This window comes from Myotis myotis, unplaced genomic scaffold (genome assembly GCF_014108235.1).
Source record: "Myotis myotis isolate mMyoMyo1 unplaced genomic scaffold, mMyoMyo1.p scaffold_m19_p_7, whole genome shotgun sequence".
Lineage (NCBI taxonomy): Eukaryota > Metazoa > Chordata > Mammalia > Chiroptera > Vespertilionidae > Myotis > Myotis myotis.
This window is the reverse complement of record NW_023416379.1, coordinates 59,462,503-59,467,585: the sequence shown is the minus strand read 5'-3', so window position 1 is coordinate 59,467,585 and position 5,083 is coordinate 59,462,503. Positions and strand designations below refer to the sequence as shown.

The 5,083-nt window shown below is 43.8% G+C and overlaps 1 pseudogene; it reads right to left on the bottom strand.

Annotated features, from left to right (window-relative positions):
- Positions 1-825: 825 nt before the first annotated feature.
- On the bottom strand, positions 826-3,593 carry LOC118660726 (annotated as a pseudogene).
- Positions 3,594-5,083: the final 1,490 nt, after the last annotated feature.

The following is a 5,083-nucleotide window of genomic DNA, read 5'->3' as shown; positions in this document are numbered from 1 at the left end:
AAAAAGCAGATTACAGAAGCAGAATTAAGCATGTTAATTACAGTTTCGGGTCTCGGGGTCACTGAATTGACAGATATACATTATCTAGAACCCTTGGGTAACCTGGGTTAAACTTAGGCATGTTATCTAAATTACAGTTTTGGGTCTCCGGATCACTGAATTGATAGAAACACATTATCTAGAGCCCTTGGGTCTCCCGACCACTGAGTTGTCAGGACAATTTAGAGTAATTGTGCTGTCCTCGTCTTGGGACCACTAAGTCAGCTGGAATGCACCACCTGTGGCCACTAAAACAATTTAGGGTAATTGTGCTGTCCTGTTTCCCAGGTACAGAAGAATGTGCTCTCTAAGACCAGTATGATAACAATCGATGGAATAGTCATTCAATCGATAAGGCATTCAATCGAATGGGATGGCTTATACAATTTAGAAAATCAAAGTAACCTGTCCATTGTCAAACAAAGCAAATAGGTACCATACTTCATAACTTCCCTTTTATTCCCTCCCCTTTATTTTTTTTTTTTTTTTTCTGGAAATACACAGACATTTTTAATGGAAGCAAATTGGGGCAACGGCGTCACAGCCAACAGGGATTGAGCTCAGGCAAGGCAGGGCCAGTGCTGTGCCCGGGTCATGGAAGCAACAGCAGCCTGGCAGCACGGGGGCCGGGGTGGGGGTGGGGGGTGGGGGCTGGCCCTCGTGGGCCTTCAAGGAGCCCAGGCTGCCCACTTCATCCCTGGGGAGGAGCGGAGGCTCTGGCCCAGCTGGCTCTGTGAAAACCTCAAGGGTGGGCACCTGGTGGCTCCTAGTGGCTCCTCAGCTTAATTACTTAATCACACCCCGCGAGTAATCAATCAACCCACCAGTATATAACCATAGCACGCTAGAGTGAGCCTGCGGGCCGGGTGAGCCTGCGGGCCGGGTGGGAGCTCCCGCCGTCTGACTGGCCCACTGGTCCACCAGTCAGTGCAGGTCATACGTGAACGTGTCCTTCTTGTTGTTGCTGTTGTTCACCTGCACTTAGACGTGCAGGGCAGCGGGAGGGCCTGCCTCGGGGCCTGGGGCCAGGCTGCTGGTGGAGGGCCCCCGTCACTGGCTAAGCCGGAGCAGATGTCTGCAGACAAGGAGGCCTGCACGGAGCAAGGCTGCTGGGTCTGCACTGCCTTCCCACAGGAGTCTGCCGCTGCGGCGGGCCCTGCTCCTGCCCTGGCGGGGACCTGGGCAAGAGGGGTGCGGCTGCAGTCTGACAAGTGACCTGTGCTGGAGGCCACGACCTTGAGCTGCTACACCAGTGGAGTCAGCAGCCTCCCAGCCTTCAGCTTGCTCCTGCTGGCCTTCCTCCGGCGGCCGGCAGGGGGGGCCGTGTGCAAGAGCCCCAGGTTGGGGGGCAGCGTCCTGCCCAGGTGGCGGTACAGGGCTTCGATCTCTTGCTTCTGCTGGCTCTGCAGCTCTGAGATCTCCTGCAGGTGCTTCTCTTGCAGACTCTGCAGCTCCTTCCTGATGTCTGCATCCTCGGGCTCCGAGTCATTGTCACTGCTTCTGTAGGACGACTGGGAGGGGAAGGAGGTCACACTCATGGTGGGGACCTTCACGCCCGCCCTGCGGGGGCCTCGGGGCCCGGGGGGCCAGCCCCCGCCGACCTGTGCAGGAGGGCGGCGGCCTTCCTCACGAAGTCGCCAGCCGAGCTGCCACTGCTGCGGGGCAGGGAGCCCGGCCACAGCGCCGGAGGCCTCCCGGGGACACGCTCGTCCCCAGAGTCGCTGGACAAGGGCTCCTGGCAGACCTCGAGGGAGGAGGCCGTCTGCGCCCGCCGCAGGGCCAGCTTCACGTCAGGGCTGCGGGGCGCCTCCTCCAGGTACACGTCAGGCGGGGCCGAGTACCGAAGGCTGGGGGGGGGGGGGGGGAGGGGGGAGGCTAGGGTCCACTCGTCCTGGGTGCTGACCACGGAGAACCGGCCCACGGTTTTGGCTGTCCAAATCTCTCCCCTGACTTGGGGAGTTCCCAGTTAATATTTATTTAAATAAGTGTCTGCCCCTTTCTTTCTCTCTTCTCTTCTGAACCTGCAACAATTTGCAAATTGTTCTTTTTGTTAGTATTCCATAGATCACATAGGCTTTCTTTTTCCTTTGATCACTTCCAACTGGAATATTTCAAAATTTCTGTCTTCTAACTCACAGATGCTTTTTTTTCTGCTGGATCCATTTTGTTGTTAATGCTCTCTATTGCCACCTTTTTAAAAAAAATTTATTCATAGTGTTCTTAGGCTCCAGAATTTTTCTTTGATTCTTTTTTATGATTTCTATCTTTGTTAAACTACTCATTTTTTTTTAGAGTTTTCTTCATCTTAAGAAGAAACTGAAGAAAAGTAAATGTCCATAAACTACTCATTTTTAAATGTATTCTTTTACTGATTTCATTGAATTGTCCTTTGCTTTCTTTCTTTTCTTTCTTTCTTTTTTTTTTTTTTTTTTTTATAAATCTATGCCTTTATAGTCAATTAATATTTGACAAAGGAGACAAAAAACATACAATGGACTAAAGATAGTCTATTATAAATGGTTCTGTTAAATTGGACAGACATGTGCAAAATAATGAAACTAGGCCACCTTCTTGCACCACACAAAAGAATAAACTCAAAATAGATCAAAGACTTAAATGTTAGACTTGCAACCATAAAAAGCCTAGAAGCAAATATGGGCAGTAAAATCTCTGACATTTCTCATAACAATATTTTTTTCTGATATATCTCCCCAGGCAAGGAAAACAAAAGGAAGTATAAACAAATGAGACTATATCAAACAAGAGTTTTTGCACAGCAAAGGAAACCATTAACAAAGTGAAAAGACAAACTACTTGGGTCCTCTTTCTTTGCTTCTTGGTGAGCCTGGCTAGAGGTTCATCAATTTTGTTTATCCTTTCAAAGAACCAGCTCTTGGTTTCATTGATTTTATGTATTGTAAATTATCTTTTTAAATCACAGTTTATATTTATTAGATTTTTTTCTGAGCCATGCACTGTGTTAAACCATTTATATGTGCTAATTATCTAATTAATTAAACAAATATTAATTGAGCAACTTCTATGTACCAGTAATTTTTATGTATTATGTGATTTTATCATCATGAAATTCCTCTAGGTGAATTTTAATGTTCTCCCCATGAGTCTCAGAGACGTTGTGCTACACCCAAGGTCAGACATACAGCCAGAGATAGAGGAACTGATAAATTTAAGTCAATTTCTCTCACTGACTGTATAGTATATAATAGTTAATCTACTCTAATTTATTTATGTAGCCATTTTTCTTTTACAGGATGATGATGAAGGTGCTTCCAAAATAACAACTTTATCAATCAATTTTTTATCACCAAATACTTAGGTTACTATCACACTATTTATGCAAGATCCTTGAGCATTATAATCCCATTTCACCCCCATCCTTTGGACTATTGTTGCCATACATTTTACATCTAAACATATCATACACTCCACAATACAATGTTATAATTTTTTACTTTAAAAAATCATTTGTCTTTTGATGGAATTAAGAAATGAAAAAGTATAATAGCATTTGTATTTACTCACCTATTTACCATTGCTGTTTTTTTTTAATCCTCTTCATTCCTTCTATCTGCATTTTCTTTCTTTAATTTCTGTTCTAGTAATTTGATTCTTCACTCTTTTTTTCTTGGCTATTGTGGCTAAAGGTTTGTTAATTTTCTTGATCTTTAAAAAAACACAGCTTTTGGTTTTATGGGTTTTTTCTATTTTTAACCTCTTTTTCATTAATTTCTATTCTATCTTTATTATTTCCTTCTTCCCGCTTGCTTTAGGTTTAGTTTGCTCTCTAATTTCAGTGTTTTAAAGTGGGAGACTGGTAGTTGATCAGACTGTTCTTCTTTTTTAAAATAGGCATTTACAAGATATGAATTTTTCTAAAACCACTGCTCTAGCTATATCCCATAAGTTTGATATAATGTATTTTCATTTTCATCTTTAAGTACTTTATAATTTTCCTTTTGATTTTTTTTTTTTTTACCCATTGGTTAGTTGGGAGTATGTTATTTAATTTCACATACTTATGAGTGTCCCAAATTTCCTTGTTATTGGTTTATATTTTCATTCTATACTTTGTATTATTTCTAGTCTTTTGAATGTGTTGAGGTATATGCTGTGGCCTAACACATGGTGTATCCTGGTGAATGTTCCACATGCACTTGAGAAGAATGCATAGTCTGCTGTGTTGTCAGGGGGAGAGACCATCGATGTCTGTTAGAAGCCCGAGGAAGGACTTTCATGGTGACATTTTTGTGACTGGAGGGACCAGACATGCACCTCCCAGGCAGGATGACTGTATGGTCATTAGGTTTTCTTTTGATTTCCAAGCACCAATCCCCCCTTTGGTTGGTAGCAGCTCCTTGATTTATGTTTGAGTAAAAAAAAATCTCTTTTACTTTGTATATAATTGTGGTTTATATGATACCCCTTTCTTTCTTAGTCAAGAGATAGCAATGAGCCCTCGCTGGTTTAGCTCGGTGGATAAACCGTTGGCCTAGGGACTGAAGTGTCCCAGGTTAGATTCCGGTCAAGGGCACATGCCTGGGTTGCTGGCTCCATCCCCAGTAGCGGGTGTGCAGGAGGCAGCCAGTCAATGATTCTCTCTCATCATTGATGTTTCTATCTCTCCCTCCCTCTCTCTTCCTCTCTAAAATCAATAAAAATATATATCATATATCTATATCTATATATCTATATCTATATCTATATCTATATCTATATCTATATCTATATCTATATCTATATCTATATCTATATCTATATCTATCTATTTATATAAAAACCCTGGGTGTAACATCACATCCAGAAGCTCAACCAACTGGAAGGAAGTCAGTCCTGCAGGGGTCGTCTTGGAAACTGCTGCGCCCTCCCCCAGCTGTTTCCCGGAGGGTGAGGTTTCAGTCAGCAACCCGCCCTCAGAGCAGAGCATGGAAGTACTGAGTCCGGCCTTCAAACCAGACCCTGACAGTAGGGAGGAGGCAGCCCCATTCCTCACAGAATCTGCTGTTGGATAGCTTGCTGTCAGTGG